The 23,707-nt window shown below is 44.8% G+C and overlaps 1 long non-coding RNA gene across 4 annotated transcripts in view; it reads left to right on the top strand.

The window, feature by feature from the left end:
• LOC140483983 (uncharacterized) overlaps positions 1-21,251 on the top strand; it is a 32,114-nt gene extending 10,863 nt beyond the window's left edge. The window contains exons 4-8 of one of the 4 annotated variants that reach the window (XR_011962142.1): positions 2-109; positions 376-555; positions 15,518-15,643; positions 16,385-16,502; positions 20,479-21,251. This is a non-coding gene — a long non-coding RNA (uncharacterized lncRNA). The remainder of the gene's footprint in view (position 1; positions 110-375; positions 556-15,517; positions 15,644-16,384; positions 16,503-20,478) is intronic. The other 3 variants (XR_011962143.1, XR_011962141.1, XR_011962140.1) reach the window with 3 other exon arrangements.
• The last annotated feature ends 2,456 nt before the right edge of the window (positions 21,252-23,707 follow it).

Raw genomic sequence — 23,707 nt, forward strand, 5'->3', positions numbered from 1 at the left:
GGATACTACAGGTGGATATTCAGATGGCAATCTCAGTAACTGTAATGCCAAACTCTGATTGAATTACTCCATTCATCAGGACCTCAGGACCTGGATATTTGCACTGTGTGTGAGTATTTTGTTCCAGCTCAATTCCATTTTCTGCATAAAAATTCTCCTTTGAATCAAACCGTCCCTCAATAGATCTCCCCAAAATCTTCAATATGTGTCCAGTAATCCTTTTATGATGAGTTGATGAGTGCAAGGTTTAACATCCTGTTGTATATGTTTTGTAAGCACTTGTCTCTCAGCTCCCCTCAATTTCCTTTGCTACAATGAGAACACCTCAGTTTCCCCAAACCCCTGATTCCCCAGTGTCTGTTTGCTCTCTATAAGGTACACATCAGGATCGTGTTGGAACATTCTCCACTTGCCTTCATCAGTGCAGCCCTCAACAGTATTAAAGAAAGCGAACATCCTCCAGGACAAAGCACTGTGCCTGAGTGGTGTCCCATCCACCACCTTCAGCATTCCCTCTCTCCACCTCCGATGCACAGTGGCATCACTGTGTAAAAGGTAAAGTCAGCATTGTCCTACCAGACCATAGGGCTGCTCTCTCATTAGGGAGAGATGTCTGGTGGTGGTTTAACCTGAAGGTTACCACAGCCCAGGCAAGGGGAGAGGTTGAGAACAAGAGTCCATCTATTGTAGATGGATATTCTTGATATGTATTAACAACACCCATGTCCCTGCAACTAAAATCCCCCATTCCTTGAACCATCCTGGTAACTCTCCTGTGCCCCCTCTCAGGGACCCTGCCATCCTTCCCAATGTGTGGGCAAACTCTGGTTTGCACAGACCCAGCTGCTCTGTGTTCCTGTGGGTGATGTCATCATCGAGCAACACTTGCACTAAACCTCACTGTCTGTGAGGGTGGGAGACACAAATCCCGAAATCATTTGAGATGTATTTAGTGTGCACTTGCTATGCCATGATAGATGACACTTTTCCACATGTACTGGAAAATAGAGGAGGATAATAGTATGGTGGTAGTTTTCAGTCGTAGTTTTCTTTCTCTCAGATTCGATGGACCACCAGAGCGTTTTTCTGTTCTGTAGACCGCTGAGATGTTTATTATAGGAATATGACAGGCTCCATTGGACATCAGGTCAGAAACGGTGATACTAGAATAGATGACACATGATTGGTCGATTTTCTTGGGAGGAAAGTGAGACGCAGAGATTTAAGAGGAAATTCAGAAGCTCAGCGCAGGAATTGTAAAGGGCAATCATCAAGTGAGAAATAAACATTGGGCATCCTGAAAGCTGGAAATAAAGAAAGGCACATATAGCAGAGCTTTGAGAGTCTGGAGGGGATTAGACATGGGGAGGATAATGAAGCTGGAGGAGATGCAAGTTGGAAAGGATTGTGAGGATGGAGGATGTTACAGAGATAGAGATATTTGTGATAGAGGTTTTTGAATTTTGAGGCTGGAGTGGAATTATAGAGATGAGGAATATTTGTAAGGCTGGATGAGATGGCACTGATAGGGAGAGTTCCAAACATAGAGGAATTTACAGAGGTAACGAGTCATAAAGTTACACAGCATCGACACAGAACATGTGGTCCAACCAGTCCGTGTCGACCATAAATTCGAACTGAACTAATCGCACCTGCCTCCACTTGGTCCAAGTCCATCCTAGCATTCCCTGTTGATATACGGGTCCAAATGTTGTTTTCCTATTAGAATCCCATTCCCCTACCCTTTTGCTCTACATTTACCCCGACTAATTCACTCAACCCAATCATTCCTGAACACTATGGGCAATTGAGCACAGTCAGGTCACCTACCCTGTACATCTGTGGATTGTGGGAGGATATGGGAGTTCGTGGAGGAGCCCACGCTGTCATGGGGAAGAATATGCAAACTCCACATGGACAGTCACCCAATACAGGAATTGAGCCTGTGTCCCTGGTGTTGAGAGGTCGCAGTGCTAACCGTTGAGCCACTGTGCCACCCTGAAATTGTAATTGCATTCACATCTACCACGTCCTCTGCAAGTTTATTCCACATGTGAACCACTCTTGTGCAAAAACAAAAAATAACATCGGAACTTCTTTTTAAAGCCTTACTTTTTAATTTGAGAAAAGGATGTCCCCAATCTTGAATCGCGCCCCCTCCTGGAAAGGGCACCTGCTGTTCACATTACCAAAATTCTTCAGGATTTTATAAACCTCTAATAAGTTCACCCCTCACCCTCCTGTGCTCCAGTGAAAAAGGACCCAACCTATCCAGACTCTGCTTATAATTCAATCCCTCCGTTCCCATCACCATCCTGGTAAATCTCTTCTGAACCTGCTCCGATTTAATAATATCCTTCCTATAACAGCACAAGCAGAACTGGGCACAGTATTCCAGAAGAGGCCTCCCCAACATCCTGTACAACCTCAACATAATGTCCCAACGCCTATATTCAAAGATCTGAGCAATGAAGGCAAATGTGCTAAACCCCTTCTGAACCACCCTGTCTGCATGTGACACATAGTTCAAAGATCTGAACCCCTCGGTCTCTTTGTTCCATATCACTATCCGAGGCCCAACTTTTAATCAGTCTAAGTCCAGCCTTCGTTTGTTTTACCAAGATGTAATATTTTGCATTTATTCCAATCCAAAAATCACAAACATCCTTCGAGTATAAAGGCAAGAGGAGTATACTTAAGAGTTAAATCAGTAAGGCAAAAAGGGGACAGGAGACCGCTTTGGCGAATAGGGAAAGGGTTTTTACAAATACATTAAGAGCAAATGGGTCACTAGAGAGAGAATAGGCCACCTCAAAGATCAGCAAGGCAGCCTTTGTGTGAAGACACAGGAGATGGGGTTGTTGGGGGGGATACTAAACGTGTGGCATCAGTGTTTACTGTGGAGAAGGACAGATTTGTGGGGGTTGTCAAGATTAGAGATCGTGAGGGTGGGTGATGAGATGGGAGGCAATTGGAGGATGTTACAGAGATGCTTGTGATACCAGAGATAGTGATGGTTCTGAGGCGAGAGAGGATTTCTAGAGATAAGGAAGAGTTTAGTCTGGATGAGGTGACAGTGATCTGGGGAGTTGTGAGCATGGAGGAATTCAGAGATAGCGAGAGTTTGAGTCCTAAAATGATACAGAACAGAGACAGACCCTGTGGTTAAACCAGTCCGTGTTGACCATAATTCCCAACTAATCTAATCGCACCTGCCTCCGCTTGGTCCACATTCATCCAAATATTTCCTATTTATGGACTTGTCTAAATGTCATTTAAACATTGTAATTGTATTCACAGCTGCCTCTTTTTCTGGGAGTTCACTTCACACATGTAAAGGTAAAAATAAATCCCCAATTTATTTTTTAAACCTTTCTCCTCTATTTTCAAATTGTATGCACCCAGGTCTTGAATCCCCCCCTCCCCCTTATCTACACGCTTCATGGTTTTATAATCCTTTAAGGTCATCCCTCAACCTCCTACGTTGTAGTGAAAAAGCATCCCAGCCTATCCAGCTTCTCCTTGTGACACAATCCCTCCATTCATGGCAACATCCCAGTTAGTCTCTTCCAAATCCGCTCCAATTTAATAATATCCTTCCTATCACAGCACAACCAGAACTGGACACAGTATTCTAGAAGAGGCCTCCCCAGCATCCTGTACAGCCTCAACCTAAATTCCCAACTCTGGTACTCAGAGGTCTGAGCAATGAAGATAAGTGTGCTAACCACCTTCTTAACCACCCTGTCTACATGTGACACAGACTAAGAAGACCTGTACCTCTCAGTCTCTTTGTTCCATAACACTACTCAAAGCCTTACTTTTAATTAGTGTAAGTCCTGCCCTCGTTTGTTTTATCAAGATGCAATATTTTGCATCAGTATTTACTGTGGAGAAGGACACGGGAGATGTAGAATGTGGGGAAATAAATGGTGACATCTTGAAAAATGTCCATACTACAGAGTACGGGATGTCTGGAAACGCATAAAGGTGGATCAATCCCCAGGCTTTGATCAGTTGTACCCTAAAATTCTGTGGGAAGCGAGGGAAGTGCTTTCTGGGCCTCTTGCTGAGATTTTTGTATTATTGATAGTCACAGCTGAGGTGCCAGAAGACTGCGGGTTGGTTAATACGGCGCTACTATTTAACGAAGGCAGTTTGGACAAGCCCAGGAACTACAGATGCTGTGCTAGACTAGGTGTTGGAGGGAGCCCTGAGGGACAGGATTTGCGTGTATTTGGAAAAGCACAGACTGATTAGGGATAGTCAGCATAACTTTCTGCATGGGAAATCATGTGTCACATACTCGATCTGGTTTTTAAGAAGTAACAAAGAGGATTGATGAGAGAAGAGTAGTAGATGCGATCTATATGGACTTCAGTAAGGTGTTCGACAAGGTTCCCCATGGGAGACTGGTTAGCAAGGTTAGATCTCACGGAAGTAGCTATTTGGATATAGAACTGGCTCAAAGGCAGAAGACAGAGGGTGGTGGTGATGGATGATTATTTTTCAGACTGGAGGCCTGTGACTAGTGGAGTGCCACAAGGATCGTGCTGGGTCCACCACTTCTCATCATTTATATAAATGAATTAGATGTGAACACGGGAGGTATAGTTAGTAAGTTTGTAGATGGCACCAAACTTGGAGGTGTAGAGGACAGTGAAGAAGGTTACCTCAGATTTCAATGGGATTTTGATCAAATAGGCAAATGGGCTGAGGAGTGGCAGATGGAGTTCAATTCAGATAAGTGCGAGGTGCTGCATTTTGGAAAAGCAAAGCTTAGCAGGACTGATACACATCATGGTCAGGTCCTGGGGAGTGTTGCTGAACAAAGGGACCTTGCTGTGCAGGTTCATAGCTCCTTGAAAGGAGAGGCGCAGGTAGATAGGATAGTGAAGGTGTTTGGTATGATTTCGTTGATTAGTCAGAGTATTGACTAAGAGAGTTGGGAGGTCATGTTGCGGCTGTTCAGGACATTGGTTTGGCCACTCTTGCAATATTGTGCGCAATTCTGTTCTCCACCTATCACAAAGATGTTGTGTAACTTGAAAGGTTCACAAAAGATTTATAAGGATGTTGCTAGGGTTGGAGAATTTGAGATATAGGGATAGGCTGTACAGGCTGGGGCTGTTTTCCCTGGAGCGTCAGAGGCTGAGGAGTGATCTCAGAGGTTTATAAAATCATGAGCATGGATCAGATAGATAGACAAGGGATTTTCACTGGAGTGGGGGAGTCTAGAACTAGAGGGTATAGATTTAGCGTGAGGGAAAAGATATAAAAGGGACCTAAGGGGCAACTTTTTCATGCGACGGTGTTGTGTTTATGGAATGAGCTGCCAGAGGGAGTTGTGAAGGCTGGTACAATTGCAACATTTATTCGACATCTGGATGAGTATATGAATAGGAAGGGTTTAGAGGGATATTGACCAAGTGCTGGCAAATGGGACGAGATTAGGTTCGGAAAACTGGTCGGTATGGACGAGTTTGACTGAAGGGTCTGTTTCCGTGCTGTATGTCTGTGACTCACAGCCGGGGATCAGCTCAGTGGGTTTCAGTCTCTTCAAAGGTAAATCTTACTCTGTTTTACTTTTTCAAATCTGCAACATTCAGTAGGGTGAGTGTTTACTATTTTAAGTGCCTCTGTTATGATCTTTTGGTTGAATGTTTTAAATGTAAAATACAGGTACTAATGTATTCGAGAGTAGTCTTTTGTAAAGCTGTAAGACTCTGCCTTTTTCTGGGTCTACAGATTAAGGTGCAGAGATGGCCATTCGTACAGTGATGTGCACTTCCTGGAGGAGAGAAGGGGGAGTTTGAATGATCCTGAGGATAGCCTACAGGAAGTGATGCAAATCCTCTTGGATCACATGGATCAGATGGAGCGGTGCTTAATGGTAATGAAGAATTTACAAGAGTCAGGATGTGTGATAGGTGGCAGTTTCAGGCCGAAAAACTGCCGATACAGTCAGGTAGATGGGTTACCTCTCGGAAAGGTAGGAGAGGGAGGTAGGTAGAGAAGGAGTCTCCTGTGGCTATCCCCATCTGAAACAAGTATACTATTATGGATGATGTAGGTGGTCATAGACTCTCAGGGGAATTTTGCACTGACAGCCAAGTTACTGCTACTGAGACTGGCTCGACTATAATGAGAGGTATATCAGATTCCAAACGCTCAAGGATGATAAGGGACTCTGTAGTTGGGCACAGACTGCCCTTTCTGTAGCTGACAGACATCAGAATGGGGTGGTACCTCCCTGGTGCCAGGATCAAGGATGTTTCGGACAGGTAGCAGAATATTCTCAAAGGGAAGAATGACCAGTGAGAGGTCATTGTACATTGGTACCAATGACATAGGAAGGGGAAGAGATGAAGTCCTGATGAGAGAATATAGCAAATTAACCTGGAATATAAAAAAGTAGGTCCTCGACCATAATATCTGCATTACTTCTGGTGCTACATGCTAGTGAGAGTAGGAATAGCAGGATGGAGGAGATGAATGATTGGCTAAGGAGCTGGTGTAGGGCAGAAGGATTCATATCTTTTGATCATTGTAAGCTCCTCTGGAGTAGAGTTGACCTGCATAAGAAGGATGGATTGTACCTGAATTGGAAAGTGTCTAATATCCAGGCAGGGAGATTTGCTAGTGTTACTCAGGTGGCATTAATCCAGTGAGGGTAAACCCAAAGAGATAGTGAGAAAAGAGGTAAGTCTGAGGCTGGTACAGTTCAGAAGTCAGACAGTCAAGACAGGCAAGGGCAAGGCACAGAACCAGGTGGAACTGACAAGTTACACTGCATTTACTTCAATGCAAGAGGCCGGACAGGGAAGGCAGATGGGCTCAGGGTATGGTTTTGAATGTGGCACTGGGATATCATGGGTATTACAGAAACGTTGCTCAGAGATGGGTAGGACTGGCAGCGTAATGTTCCAGGGTATCGATGCAAGAGGAAGGATAGAAAGGGGGACATGAGAGGAGGCTGAGTGGCCTTTTTGTTTAGAGGTAGCATTACAGTTGTGCTGAGGGAGGATATTCCTGGGAGTACGTCCAGTGAAGTTATTTTGGTGGAACTGGGAAATAAGAAAGGGATCATCACCTTGTTGTTACTATCTGCGTGGGTTTCGTCTATTTGCTCTGGTTTCCTCCCATTATCTAAAGATATGCAGGTTGTGTGGATATTCCAGGCTGAATTGCCCATATTGTTCAGGGATGTGCACGCTAGGTGGATTAGCCATGGGGAATGCAGTGGTAAGGTAGGAGTCTCTGAGGGTCCGTGTGGTTGTGATGAGCTGAATGGCCTACTTCCACGCTGTCAGGGTTCTTTGATAATTCTACTAGTTTTAAAATAATTACAGAAAATAATAGACCAGATCTAAATGGTGTTCTAAATTGGACAAAGGCGAATTTTGACAGTACAAGGTATTCCTTTGCTATTCCCAGGCTGGAAAGTGGGAACATAAGAACATAAGAAAGAGGAGCAGGAGTAGGCTACATGGCCCCTCAAGCCTGCTCTTCCATTTAATAAGATCAGGGCTGATCTTTTCTTGGCCTCTGCTCCACTTTCCTGTTCTCTCACCATAACCCTTAATTCCTTTCCTGTTCACAAATCTACCTTTTGACCTAACGATAGTCAAGTCGATAACCTAAACTGCTGCACTCAGCAGCAAATTCCACAGATTCACAGATTTACCTAAAGAAGTCCATCCTGAACTCAGTCCTAAATCTGATACCCCCTTATTTTGATGCTCTGCTCCCTAGTTTAAGCGACCCCTAGCGGAAATCACCTCCCTGCTTCTATCTTATCTACTCCGTTCATAATTTTATTTTTTTTCCCATCCAACCTCCCATATTTCGAAATTCCAATGAGCATACTACCAGTTTCCTCAATCTCTCTGCATACGCCAACCCTCTGAAATCCTGACTGAAACTAGTGACCCTCCTCTACACTCCCTCCTGTGTCAGTACATCTTTGCGAATGTAAGGGGACCAAACCTGTACACAGTACTCCAGGTGTAGCCTCCCCAGCACCCTGTACAGCTGCAGCATAACCATCCCTCTAGCAATGAAGGACAATATTCCCTTCACTGTCTTAATTACCTGCTGTACCTGAAAACCAACTTGCTGTGATTCGTGCATAAGGACACCCAGCTCCCTCTGCACAGCAGCATGCTGCAAGTTTTCACCATTTCATCATCAGTTTGCTGTTAGTCTGACCAAAATGGATGACTTCACGTTTCCCAATCTTGTCCTTCATCTGCCAGATCCTTACCCACTCACATAGCCTATCTGTATCCCTGTGCAGACTTACAGTGGCCTCGGCACACATTGCTCTACCACTCATCTTAGTGAAGTCTACCTTTCATGAATCGATGCTGTGTCTGCTCAATGAGATAATTTCTATCCACATAGCTCACTATTTCTTCCTTAAGAGATCGGGCATTTTCCCCACCAAAGAAGTTATGCTAACAGGTCCATTTTAAAATATTCGCATCACATTTGTAGCTTGCCAATCTGTCAGAGCTGTCCCAGAGTCCAGCAAATTTTAGTGAATTATCACGAGTGCATTTGCTATTTACCCACTGCCATCTGTTAACGTCCCCTGGGATGCACTCCATCACGGCCAGGAGACCCATCTACCTTTCGGCTGTTATCTTTCCCAACACCACCTCTTTACTGAGAATGATTGCTTCTTTGTCCTCATCTGCCATTGCGTCCATAGGCCTGCAACAACGAGAGTACACAGACAGTATGTTCCTGTTAAGGCCTTAATAGGTAGTGTAGGGAATGCTGCCTGTCGAGAGAAATTGAGAGTCTCGTCAAGAAAATGAAGGAGCGATACGGCAGGTGCAGACAGCTGGGTTTGTGTAAATTCCTGGAGGAGTATAGGGGCAGTCGGAGTCTCCTCGAGGGAAACCAGGAGAGCAAAAACGGGACATGAGAGAGCTTTGGGAAATAGGTTCCCAGAGAATCCAGAGATTCCAGAAATACACTAAGGATAAACGAGTAAGCAGGCAGAGAATAGGGACCCTCAAAGATCAAGAAAAAGGTCCTATTTGTCCGAGATAAGTATATACCTGTCAGGCAGGGCGGAAGCTGTAGAGTGCAGGAGCTGTGGTTTACAAAGGAAATGGAATCTCTCTTCAAAAGGAAGAAGGCGGCTTATGTTAGGATGAGATGTGAAGCGTCTGTTAGGGCGCTTGAGGGTTACAAAATAGCCAGCAAAGTCCTAAAGAAAGAGCTCAGAAGTGCCAGGAGGACACATGAGAAATTGTTGACGGATAGAAACAGGGTAAACCCTAAGGCTTTCTATAGGTATTTAAAGAATGACGAATAAGATTAGGGCCAATCAAGGATAGTAGTGGGGAGTTGTGTGTAGAGTCAGAGGAGATAGGGGAAGCACTAAATGAATATTTTTCAACAGTATTCCCTTTAGAAAATGACAATGTTGTTGAGATTACTGAGATACAGGCTACTAGACTAGGTGGGATTAAGGCTCATGAGGAAGAGGTATTAGAAATCTTGCAGAGTGTGAAAATAGATAAAACCCATTTGGCCCAGTGAACTTATCCCAGGATCCTCTGGGAAGCCAAGGTAGAGATTGCCGAGCCTTGGCATTGATCTTTAAATCATCATTGTCTACAGGAATAGTGCCAGAAGACTGGAGGATAGCACATGTGGTTCCCCTGTTCAAGAAGGGGAGTAGAGACAACCCTGGTAATTATAGACTAGTGAGCCTTACATCAGTTGTTGGTAAAGTGTTGGAAAAGGTTATAAGAGATATGATCCAGAAAAGAATAATTTGATTAGGGATAGTCAGCACGGTTTTGTGAAGGGTAGGTCGTGCCTCACAAACCTTATTGAGTTCTTTGAGAAGGTGACCAAACAGATAGGTGAGAGTAAACCGGTTGATGTGGTGTATATGGATTTCAGCAACGCGTTCGATAAGGTTCCCCACAGTAGACTATTGTACAAAATGCGGAAGGGTGGGATTGTGGGAGATAAAGCAGTTTGGATCAGTAATTGGCTCGCTGAAAGCAGACAGTGGTGATTGATGGGAAACGTTCATCCTGGAGTCCAGTTGCCAGTAGTGTACCGCAAGGGTCGGCGTTGGGTCCACTGTTGTTCGTCATTTTCATAAACTACCTGGATGAGGGCGTAGAAGGATGGATTAGTAAATTTGCAGACAACACGAAGGTTGGTGGAGTTGTGGATAGTGACGAAGGATGTTGTACGTTACAGAGAGACTTAGATAAGCTGCAGAACTGGGCTGAGAGGTGGCAAATGGAGTTTAATGCGGACAAGTGTGAGGTGATTCACTTTGGTCAGAGTAACTGGAATGCAAAGTACTGGGCTAATGGTATGATTCTTGGTAGTGTAGATGAGCAGAGAGATCTCAGTGTCCAGGTACACATTTCCTTGAAAGTTGCCACCAGGTTGACGGGGTTGTTTAGAAGGCATACAGGGTTTTAGCTTTTATTAACAGGGGGATCGAAATCCGGAACCATGATGTTATGCTACAGCTGTACAAAACTCTAGTGAGGCTGCACTTAGAGTATTGTGTACAGTTCTGTTCCCCACATTATAAGGAGGATGTGGAAGCTTTGAAAGGGTGCAGAGGAGATTTACTAGGATGTTGCCTGGTATGGTGGGAAGGTCTTACAAGGAAAGGCTGAGGGACTTGAGGCTGTTTTCGTTAGAGAAGAAGGTTGATACGTTACTTAATAGAGACATACAAGATAATCAGATGGTTAGATAGGGTGGACAGGGAGAGCCTTTTTCCAAGAATGGTGACGGCGAGCACGAGGAGATATAGCTTTAAATTGAGGGGTGATAGATATAGGACAGATGTCAGAGGTAATTTCTTTACTCAGAGAGTAGTCCGTGTATGGAATGCTTTGCCTGCAACGGTAGTAGATTCACCAACTTTAAGTACATTTAAGTCGTTATTGGACAAGCAAATGGACGTACATGGAATAGTGTTGGTTAAATGGGCTTCAGATTGGTATGACAGGTCGGCGCGACATTGAGGGCCGAAGAGCCTGTACTGTGTTTTAATGTTCTATGTTCTATGAGCAATATGCTGTAAGGATCGTTTCTGGGTCCACTGCTTTTCTTCATTTATGTAAATGTTTTCTATGTGAATATAGGAGGCATGGTCAGTGACTTTACATAGATACCAAAATTGGAGGTGCAGTGGACAGGGAAGAAGGTTACCTCAGATTACAATGGGACTTCAAACAAATGGGCTAAGGAGTGGCAGATGGAGTTTAATTCAGAAAAATGTGAGGTGCTCCATTTTGGAAAATCAAATCAGGGCAGGGCTAATACACTTAATGGAAAGGTCCTGAGGAGCGTTGCTGAACAAAGATCTTGGAGTGCAGGTTCATAGTTCCTGAAAGTGGAGTCATAGATAGGCAGGGTAGTGAAGAAGGCGTTTAGTATCCTTGCCTTTACTGGTTAGTGGATTGAGTACACGAGTTGTGACGGCATTTTGTGGCTGTTCAGCACATTGATTCAGCCACTTCTGAAATTTTGCTTTCAGTCCTGGTTTCCCCGCTATCGGAATGATATTGTGAAACTTGAAAGGGTTCAGAAAAGATGTGCAAAGATGTTACTAGGGTTGAGGGTTTCAGCTATATAGGGATGGGCTGAATAGGCTGGGGCTGTTTTCCCTGGAGCATCGGATGCTGACAGATGACCTCAGTGGTTGATACAATTGTGAGGGACATGGATAGGGTGATCAACCAGGATCTTATTCACAGGTTAGGTGTGTCCAAATCTATGGGGCACAGGCTTAAGGAGTGAGGAAAACAATTTATAAGGGATCTGAGGGGCATTGTTTTCATGCTGAACGTGCTATGTGTATGGAATGAGCTGCCAGAGAAAGTGTGGTGGCTGGAACAATTGCAACATTTAAAAGGCAACATTTAAAAGATTGGGTAAGTGATTAGGAAAGGTTTAGAAGGTTATGGGCCAAGTGTTGTCAAATGGGACGAGATTAATTTAGAATATCTGATCGGCATGGACAAGTTGGACCAAACGGTTGGTTTCTGTGCTGTACATCTCGATAACACTGAAACATTAAAGTAAGATACGTTTCTCTATGTGGAGAGTTAGCAGAAGGTCGGATAATTCTCCTTGGAACTCAGAAAGTTAAGCAGTGATTTCAACTAGGAGCAGATTTCTTACAGGCAAATGGGAGGTGAGTTGGGACAGACTGGCACCATCTCCAGAGAGAGAGAGTACAGCCCCAATGGGCTGAATAGCCCCCAGTCCCTCTACTCTGTGATACTGCCCCCTTTCACTGAATGTTGAAGCTCATGCCAGTGCAGAGCCATAGAGATATACAGCATGAAAACAGCCCTTTTGGTCAAACTAGTCCATGCTGACCAGATATCCGAACTTAATCTCGTCCCATTTGCCAACACTTGGCACACATCCCACTACACCCTTCCAATACATACACCCATCGAGATGCCAAATGGTCTAGTTTTACCAACTTCCACCACTTCCCCTGACAGAAGATTCCATACACACACCACCTGTTGTGAAAAAAGTTGACCCTCTGATCCCTTTTATATATTTCCCCTCGCACATTGAACCTATGCCCGCTAGTTCTGGACACCCCCACCCCAGGGCAAGGAGCTTGTCTATTTATCCTATCCATGCCCCTCATGATTTGATAAACCTCTATAAGGTCACCCTTCAGCCTCCAATACTCCTGGGAGGAGCGCACAACTCGTGTCACAATGGGGCCGGTGAGATTGATGGCAGCTTCAGACCAATAGGAGAGTTGATGTGATCCTCCAGACAATGGGAGTGAATGAGGGGTGGGTCCAGTGGGCCAACATGTGACCATAAACTGTGCAGGTGCACTGTCACTATGGTGCGGGTGTACTCCGTGAGTGTGAAGGGAATGAGAGAGACAGCAGAGATTGGGAGAGAAATTGAGTTTGTATGGACTGGGAATGTTGATAAACACACGGTTTTAGGTGGCTAGACCTGAATTAGAAATTCCTGGTAAATTAGAACCAAAAGAGCTGCGGATGCTGTAAATCTCACAATAACCAAAAGGTACTGGAAAAGCTCAGCAGGTCTGGCAGCATCTGAGAAGAGAAATCAGAATTAACATTTTGGATTCGCTGAGCCTTCCTCAGAGCCGATGTGACTGAAAAGAAATGTCGCTTTTTATGCAGAAGGTAGGGGTTAAGGAGTACATGATAGGTGGGGATAGAGTCCAAAGAAAGAGATGGGAGCAGTTGGACAACGGAGTGGATAACGAACTGGCTGGGGGAGGGTGAATAGCTGTTTATGAGGACTGTTAGTGGCGAACCATAGGTAGTGTGTAATGGCATGCTCTATGATAACAAGGACTGGTGTGTGGGTTAAGAGGCTAGGGCGCTAGGACATTGGAGAGTTCAGGGCCTAAAATTATTGAATTTGATAGAGGTGTTCAGGATGTCCAAGTAGAAAATGAGGTGTTGTTCTTCCAGCTTGTGTTAAAGTGTGGCGCTGGAAAAGCACAGCAGGTCAGGTAGCTGACCTTCAGCACTTGATCACCCTGAAGCTCTACTTTCCAGGGACTGTACACTTGTTCTGAGCCCTTCAGAGGGATTGAAGGGGATAGGGAGAGAACAGGAACAGGGTTGTGTTGTAATCTACAAAATAACGGTCACCCTCCCCCTCTCGGTGTCTCCCCTCTGTCTCCCATCCCCCATCATGCCTCCTCCCCACCGCAGGGAAAAGATCTTGTGTATTTTCCCTATCCATGCCCCTACTGATTTGATAAACCTCTATAAGGTCACCCATCAGCATCTGACGCTCCAGGGAAAACAGTGTATTCATCCGCTCCCTTTGGTTCAAATCCTCCAACCCTAGCAACATGCTTGTAATACTTTGCTGACCCCTTTCAAGTTTCACAATATTGTTTTGATAGGAAAGAGATCAGAATTGCATGCAATATTCCAAGCATGACCTAACCAAGGCCCTGTACAGCCGCAATATGACTTCCCACCTCCTATACTCAGTGCTCTGACCAATAAAGGAAAATATACTAAACACCTTCTTAACTATCCTATCTACCTGTGATTCTGCATTTCAAGGAGCTATGAACCTGTACTCCAAAGTCTCTTTCTCAGCAGCAATCCCGAGGACCTTATCATTAAGTGTATTCACCCTGCTAATATTTGCTTTTCCAAAATGCAGCACCTCACATTTATCTAAATTAAACTCCATCTGCCAGTCCTCAGCACATTCAACCATCTGATCAAGATCCCATTATAATCTGAGGTAATCCTGTTCACTGTCCACTACACCTCCAATTTTGGGGTCATCTTACGAACATTACTTCCTATATTCACATCCAAATCATTTATATAAATTATGAACATTTCAGGATCCAGCACCGATACATTGTGACATCCCACTGGTCACAGGTCTCCAATCTGAAAAGCAACCTTCCACCACCACCCTCTGTCTTCTCCCTTTGAACAAGTTTTGTATCCAAATGGCTAGTTGTCTCTGTATTCCATGAGATCTAACCTTGCTAACCAGTCTCCCATGGGGAACCTTGTTGAATGCCTTACTGAAGTCCATGTAGATTATTTCTACCGCTTTGCCGTCATCAATCCTCTTTGTTGTTACTTCAAAAAAATTGAATCAAGTTCATGAGACGTGATTTCTCACACACAAAGCCGTTATTAATATCCCGGACTTAACTCTGTACATTGGGGTCTGCGTCACCCAGTTATGGGTGTTAATATTCTGGATAAATTTCACATACACCAGCTTTGTGTTGGTGACTGTGTACTGAGTCTTGTTAATAACACCAACACAGATGAGTTCCTTTTGAAAGGCAGTCCCTATATCCCTAACCCCCTTCCAGTTGCTCTGTCTCCTCCATTCCCACCGTAGACAGTAAGTGGGAGGAGCTCATGGAGTTTCCATGTGAGTGAGATTGAGAAAATCTTCCCTTCTTTCCACTAGCCCACCAAGAAATGGCGGTAGTGTCCTTACCTCTGGACCAAGAGAATCGGGTTCAGAGTTTGGTAACAGCGGCTTTGAAGAGGCTGATTGGAAATCATGCCCAAGCCACCAGGCCATACTGTCTCCCAGCTGTCCCTGCCTGAGTCTCCAAACAGAACCATCCTGTCGTTTCTCTCCTGTCAGACTCTCCCATTGCTCATTTTGTCCAGTATTCCCTCCTGCTGCTGCACTGCTCCTGTCCCTCACTGACCTGTCCATCCCCAAGTGTCCTCCACATTCATTCGTTGTTTACAATCCCATTGTTCCAGTCCTGCAGCCCCTCCCCCTCCACTGTATTGGGCACAGCTGCTGTCAATCACCCAGGCACCTGTGTGATCTGGAGCATGCTCTGTAGGAGGGGAGACCTGTGCACGGGCGCAGTGCTGGCCAATTGTTGGCGTATGTGCAGTATGGGTCAGTGCCAGCGAGGGAGGCTTTGGATGTGTGGGATTAATCTGTCATTGGCTGCTCCCTCCCTTCCTCCCTCTGAGAACAGGACCCAGGGGACTGGTCCCTGCCCTGGTATCGTGACAAGTGGTCGGCGTATCGGTGGGGGGAGCATTTTGCAGAAAGTTATCAGAACTCAGGTGAAGATTCAGGAATGTTATGGAAAGGAACAAAGGTAGGCCTGCAATTAAAGTTCTAATTTGGTTCATTTTAGTTCAACCAGATGTGATTTGTCCAGTGTGTGCAGGATGGTTCTTATCAGAGGGTTGGTGTGGAGGAAATAAATAAGAGGTTCCAGATTGGAAAAAAAAAATCAATGTTGGTCTGACTAGGAAACCTTGGGAGGTGGGGGGAGGATTCACCAACACCCAGGAGACTCCGAGTCAGATTCATTGATTTGATTAGATTAGACTTCCTGCAGTGTGGAAACATGCCCTTCGGCCCAGCCAGTCCACACCGACCCTCGGAAGTGTAGCCCACCCAGACCCATTTCCCTCTGACTAATGCACATAACACTATGGGCAATTTAGCCTAGCCGATTCACCTGACCAATGCATCTTTGGATTGTGGGAGAAAACCGGCGCACCCGGAGAAAACCCACGCAGACACGGAGAGAACATGCAAATTCCACACGGACGCTGTGGGGCAGCAGTGCCATCGTGCCACACCTTTGTTTTGGTCCTTAGTCTGCAGGCAGGAGCTAAGAAGCTGAATTCAACGAGAGGAGAGAGCATTAGAACTGGGTGTGGAGGAAAGGGGTGAGGAGATTGGTTTGGATTTCAGTTCACAGAAGGGAGAAATTGTGAGACTGAGAATTAAAGCTTTGGGGGAACAAAGAAACTACAATTTAATGCTATAATTGTCTTATGAATTTCCATCCTGTGTTAATGGTGGTGACTTGTTTTCTCTGTTGTAGGGTACTGAAAGGGCAGATTTGTGAATGAGAAATTCAGATTGAACTTCATGTTCAGTTTTGACAGTTACTTAATCCGTGCCGATCTGAATATCATTGGCCTTTTCATGTGGAAAGAAAGGTGTGTATTCTGTCCGTGGGCGAATATTTCAAGTGTCAATGTGACTGGAAAAATTACTGAGACACAGCCAAGTCCATGTCAGCGTGGTGAATGTGGAGAGAGCTTTCATTTGTTTTTAAAAGTCTGAAAATACATGTCACATTTCCCAGGAATAATGAAGTTACAGATTTGTTTTGTATGAGGACAAGTTTTTAATTAACCATGCAACCAGAAAGACAGAAGGATACCTGCACCATGGAAAATACAATGAAAACGGGATTGTTGTAATGGGGTTAATTTTCGATCATGGCTTGTAATCCGTTGGCGATGTCACGTCTGTTCCAGCGCCGTGGGGAGACACTGGAAATGTGATGAATGCAGTGAAGATTTCGGTTATTCAACTGGATAAGGTGCAGAAGAAATGGGCTCAGGGGTCTGAGTTAGAGGGAGAGGTTGGACAAGCGAGGATTCTTTTTTGTTTAGAGCAGAGGAAACAGAGGGGAGATCTATTTCTGGCAGTGTATAATATTGTGACAGGCTTGGGTAAGGTGAATGCACTCAGTCTTTTTCCCAGGAAATCAAGGAGTAGAGGGCATCAGTTTAAGGTGAGAGGAGAAATTATGAAAGGGAACCTGAGGGGCAACTGTTTTACATAGAAGGTGGTATGTATATGGACTGAGCTGCCAGTGGAAGTGGTTGAGGTGGGTACATTAACAACATGTAAAAGACATTTGGACAAATACATGGATGGCAAAGGGTCAGATGCAGATGGGCCAAGTGCAGGGAAATGGGTTCGCGTGGATGGACATATTGGCCGGCATGGGCCAGATTGGGCCAAAGGGCCTGTCTCTGCTGTAGGACTCTGACTCCAAATATATTTTCTATTTCTCCCGCCACCTCTGGTAGTACCCTGGGATGTATTCCATCCTGGCAAAGAGACATGTCTACCTTTAGCTCCATTAGCTTGCCCAGCTCTAACACTTTCGTGATAATGGTTGTTCCTTGGTCCTCACCTTCCTCAGTCTCCTTATCAATTACTGGCATGTTCTTCGTATCCTCCATTGTGAAGACTGACTGCTGTGTACTCATATTCCTGAACCCTGCTGGATAGGAATAACTGGGCACAGAACTCTGAGAGGTCTTCTTTGAGTCTTTATTGATGAGACATGGCAGTTACCTGGATAGTGTACATGCAGAACACCTCCAGGCAGCATCAGGTAACTCCCCGCCTGTCCGATGTGCCGCTCCCATTCTTATACCTTTGTGGTTTGTGTTTTGAATGGACGCTGTCTCTCAATATTATCTCCATGGCAATGGCAGTTAAAAAAGTCGAGTTAAGCTCAGCACTTTGTGGTTAAACCACATACCCCTCCCTCACGGCCCTGTGGCTCAGTCAGGTATCTGACAGGCACTTCAGTTTCCGTGGGGCTGTCTATCAGGATTCTGATGTGGAAGAACTGGTGTTGGAGTGGGGTGGGCAAAGTTAAAAGCCACACATCACCAAGTTATAGTCCAACAGGTTTATTTGGAAGTACAAGCTTTTGGAGTGTGCTGAGATTTTGCACTTGATCAGGATTATCTCTATGGTAACAGTTAAGTGCTTCAACAATTACAGAGGCCATATGTTCCCCAAATAATAGGTTCCCCTCTAGCAGTGTAAACTGCTATTCCAGCCCTGGGGATAGCTACTCATCACTTTTCTCCCCCAATCCCATCCAGCTTTCTGTTGATCTTTAAAGTTTTTCTAATCTCCTAGTTTCTTCTTGGTCTTTGCCAATTTGAATGCTTTCTATTTCAGTTTGATAGACTCCCTTATTTCCTTATCCACCCACGGCAGATTATTCCATTTCCTACAGTCCTCCCTTTTCACTGATATATAATTTTGCTGAGCAGTTTGAAAGATTATTTGATATTCCCGCACTGTCCGTCAACTGTCCCACCCTAAAGTCTTTGCTTCCAGTCTACATTAGCCAACTCCTGCCTCATCCTATTGTAGTCTCCTTTGTTTAAACACAGGATCTTGGGATTGGATTTAATCTTCCCGCTTTCCAACTGTATTCTAAATTCAACCAGATTTATCACAAGTCTTTTATCAGATTACGAGGTGAGGCCATGTTACCTGGATGTTTTGGTTTTCATTGTCAGAGACCTTGGCTTTGTAATAAAGTACAGGATAGATGTTCAAAACAGAGTATTCTGGACGGTGTGAATGTACTGAACAGTCTAAAACCATAAATCACTGTCTCCCCTCAGTTTACATGATCTGGAGATGCCGGTGTTGGACTGGGGTGTACAAAGTTAAAAATCTCACAACACCAGGTTATAGTCCCTCAGGTTTAATTGGAAGCACACTGGATTTCGGAGCGTTGCTCCTTCATCATGATCCAATTAAATAAGTTGGACTATAACCGGTCTAACTCACCTCAGTTTAAAATTGAAAAATCATTTTCTCCCACATGCTTCCTTACTTTCGAAGTTTGAAACGCTAATCCACCTGACTATCCTGCTTTTTCCAAAAATCTCCTTTGGTGAAGGTGGTGAGTTTTGGATTCAGCTTTTCCGTTATTACCGCAAGAAGATAAGCACTGGGCACAGGAGAGGCAATGCAGCTCCACCATTTAATACCATGCTGATTGAGCTCACCTCGGTCTCAGCTGGATTTTCCTGCCTGCTCTCTCTTACCCTTCAATTCATTGCAAATTCAACATCTGTATTTCTTCAGTAAATTTGCTCATTGTCCTAGCATCTACCGCATTTTGAATAGGGAATTCCACAGATACACAGCACATTGAGATAGGTACATTCTTCTATATGAGAATGGAATAGGAGCCCTACCGTGCAGAAATAGGGTAATCGTCCATGGAGTCCACACCAACCCTATCATGAGCATCCCATTCACACTCACCCATTCCCTGTATTTCCCATGGTTAATGGCTTAACCTGCACAGGTATGGGCACTGGGAATTTCGCATAGCCAATCCACTTTACCTGCACATCTTTGGACTGTGGAATGAAACTCGAGCACCCAGAGGAAACCCGCAGTGACGCAGGGAGCACGTGTAAACTCCACACAGTTGCCTAAGGCTGTAACCAAATCCAGGTCTCTGACGCTGTGAGTCAGCAATGCTAACCATTGAGTCACCTCTGCTTAAAATCTCCTGCTCCTATTATCCTCGCCACACCCCAGTTGGCTGAATCTATATTCCTTACATCAGAAAATCAGGTTGTGGAAGCAGATGTTTCAATAAAACCCAGTGACAATCCAAATGTTATGTGTGTCTGAATGGGGATCAGATACACAACACCCTCCAGTCTACACTTTTCGTTGACTTTCCAGAGACAGTGCTCCAATGGCGTCATGGGGACTACAACTCCCACAATCCCTGAGGCAGGGACCACACATGTGTGGGGAAACACGGCACTGTACATGTACAAAATGTGTGCGGGTTTTGGAGCATGTGCTTTGGGTAAATATGCTTTGCGGAAAGTTTTTCACACTGTGATTGGCTGGAGGAGGAACGTATTTACTCATAGTATTGATCTGTTGGGGGAGGGGGTCAAAGTATCACTACATCCATGTAGGACCACTCTCCATCCCCAATTCATTGTAATGGTCGGAATCAACTAATGGGGAACGAAGAAGGATCTGATCCATTCTCCCAGATTGAAGGTTCCTCTTCTGTCCAGGATCTGCCACCTCCCTTTCTTTCCTTTTGTTTCATTCTGCTGTTACATTATTCACTTGCAGCAACTGAAGGGAAAGGAAGTGAACCCAGAAAGGGTGCAGAGTCTAACCAGGGACGGGAAGTGGTGGCATGGATCTGTTTATCAGTTACTCCATGGGAATGGGGAGGGTGTACATTAGGGGGTAGCAGAGTCAGAATGGTGGGAGAGAGTAAGTGGGCTGGAGGGTTACAGCTTTGAGGGAAGAAAGGGAAAAAGAGTAAGTAGAATTGTCTGCTCTGAATTTCTAACATGTACATATTCCTTTATACAGGGTGCTAGATGGTGAAGATTTGCAGACTGAAATCTCAAAGTCATGTGCAGATCATGATTAAGTTAACCAGCATTTGAAGAAGCAAAGACAGAGAATCACTCAGCCAAAATCCTGCAACACTCTCATCGCAGCATTTTCGATCTCTCTGCACCAAATGGACTGTGAATTGTACAAGACAGCAGCTCCCTACCATCTTCTCAAGGGTAACTAGAGATGGGGAATAAATGCTGGCTGAGCCAGTGATGCCCATATCCTGGAAATGGTTTCTATCTCTAGTTGCTGAACCCCAGTTGATGTTCCTGCAGGATGATGAGGGACGCTGAGTGCATCCTCCAGGAGGTAGCACCATCACATTACCCCTGCCTACAACCACACAGTAACACAGCAACATCACTGGAACAAAAGGCAGTTGAAGCTAAAGGAGGACTTAGATATAGTTCTTCAAGGTAAAGTCATGAAAAGGGATTGGAACACAGCAGGAGACTGAGCTGGATGGTCAGCTGTTTCCCATTGAATGGTGGAGCAGGATTGAAAGGCTGAATGGTCTCCTCCTGCTGCTATCCCCCAGGTCTGTATATAGTCATGGAGCCTGGGCAGGAAGGAGTTCGCAGGGATTCTCCAGGAGATTGCACTTCCACAACAGTTTTCAGTGAGGGATGGTTTGATGGATTTTATTTAACATTTATCTTTAACAAAAGGTTTGTAAATTTTGGTTTTAAAATGTTGTAAAAGTTATTTTGCACAGCAAATAAAATTAAAGAAAATAACGTAAACTGTCTGAATATAACAGTTTTAAAACTTTCAACCCTTGTAAAACAAAATCCTGTCTATTCCTGGACACAATCACTTTCCAGCTACTCAAACTCCAGGGAAATATTCCCTCCCTGTCTGAACCTTTGGTTTGATTTAACTGCTTTTCAGTTCTCGTTCTGTTAGCTGTGAAGCATTCTTTTTCCCCATTTCTCCGACCCAGAAATGTGAGCACAGCAATCTACCCACCATCAAAATCATCAGTACGCCATTTTGCTTTTGGTTAACATATAATCACCAGCAGTGCAAATGTGAGGACTGCAGATGCTGGAAACAAGAGCCTAGATTAGAGGGATGCTGGAAAAGGCCTTTTGCTGAAATGTTGATTTTCCGGCTCCTCAGATCCTGCCTGACCTGCTGTGCTTTTCCAACACCACTCTAATCTAGACATATAATCACCAGCAGTCAACCATTTGTGTAACCAATTGAATATTTCCAAACAAAGCCCATTTCGGGCCAAGCAAACCATTACAAGTGTCAGAATGAGAAGGGACTAAATCAAAGTAGAGTTGTGGGGAGGGGGCAGCGATGGAGATAAAGCACTATATCCCCTGCGGTGCCCACTTCTATCTAAAGGCATCGAGAGCATTGATCCACACCACATGCTCCTTTTCCAAGGACACCCTGCTGTGTAGCATTTATCCTCAATCATAGAATAAAATCCCTACAGTGTGGAAGGAGAGCATTGGCCCATCAAACCCCACCGACCATCCGAAGAACATCACGCCCAGAGCACTCCATCACTGTAACACTGCATTTCCCATGGCTGATCCACCTAGTCTGTACAATTCTGGATCCTGTGGACAATTTAGCACGACTGATCCACCTAACCTGCACATCTTTGGACTGTGGGAGGAAACCAGAACACCTGGAGGGGACCCACACTATCATGGAGAGAATGTGGGAACTCCACACAGGCCGTTGGACAAGGCTGGACTCCAACCTTGTACCTGATGCTGTGAAGCAGCTGTGCTACAATCACAATTTAAATCAAAACAGATGATCCCTGCTCATTGTCACATTGCTGTTTGTGGGGACTTACTGCCCAGAGAGACATCCTGAGGTTCAGAAAGTGGCAATGTAAGTTCAGTCACCTCCAGCCCAGTTAATGTGGTTAACAACAACATCAATACTCCAACAGTGTCATCATGTACAAGGTCCACTCCTGACTCTGATGGACAGTAACATCAGAATCAGAGTCCTGCAGTCCACATGGAGCAGGGGGATGACCACTTCCCTGTGAGCACTCACTGGGCTCTCAATCGTGTTGAAGACGCAGCAAATCTCTTGTCACACAGAGGGGTGAACAGCTCCTACCCAGTGTGAACACGCTGGAGTCTCAGGGGGTGGGATGAATAACTGAATCCCTTCTCTTCACTGAGCATCTGAATGAGATCTGCCTCAGTAGATTGTGAGGTCGAGTAAATCCCTTCTCATACGTGGGGCAGGTGAAATGCCTCTCTGCAGTGTGACTGTGTCGGTGAGTGTCCCACTGTTCGGGTGAAGTGAATTCCTTATTCTGATTGAGCCCGTCCTCCTATTTCTCTCAATTATCATTGACAATCTCACACCAGAACTTGTTCCAGAGAGTGTTCCAGAACAGGCAGAATGGTCAGCTGCGGCTGGTCACCTGACTTGTCACTGGTCCTGAAAGGTTCACTCCACAAATGCTGCCAGATCTGCTGAATTTTTCCAGCAATTTCTTTTATTTTTTTCAGTTTTTCCCAGCATGTGCAGATGTTTAGTTTTCCAATTCTCATCTTGTCTGTTGCAGAGGAGTTTATTGATGAAATTAGAGGGTTTTGAAAATTGTACGTTATGTCACACATCAGCTATGATCATCATGAATGGCAGAGCAAAGTCGAGGGGCTGAATGGCCTCCTCCTGTTCCAAGGAAAGTTTTCCATTGTCAGCTTGTGGTAACATTTCCCGTCACTGCTCAATTCACCTCCATATCGAACACATTGTTACTGACTGAACAAACCTCCTGTGTTTGAAATTAACTTGCTAATGTTCAGTGGCTCCCTCTCCTGCCACCCGGGTTTAACTCTCATCATGGAATACTGTCGTGTATTACTGCAGGAATGCCCACAAAGACTAATCCTGGAGTCTGTATCCCCTAGGATCCACAATCACCTTTTATTGACTTCTTCCTATTTCATTCTGGCTATTGAACTCTTGGTTTCAATCCAATCTCCTGTCATGCTCTTCAACATGTCCACATGGGTGGACTAGAGGTAGCTGGGATTTAATGAAGGGAAGTGGGGATTAAGCGGAAGCATGAGGAGCGGTGACAGCAAAGACAGTTCTCATTGTAACAGCAGAGTTTCTCCATGACCTAGTGAGTGGTGAGGCAGCTGAGTTTGTGGGCGGAGACAGTTTCAATCAGGGATTTGGTAAGACACTCAGACATTGACCT

Source organism: Chiloscyllium punctatum, chromosome 12, assembly GCF_047496795.1.
Source record: "Chiloscyllium punctatum isolate Juve2018m chromosome 12, sChiPun1.3, whole genome shotgun sequence".
NCBI classification, from domain to species: Eukaryota; Metazoa; Chordata; class Chondrichthyes; order Orectolobiformes; family Hemiscylliidae; genus Chiloscyllium; species Chiloscyllium punctatum.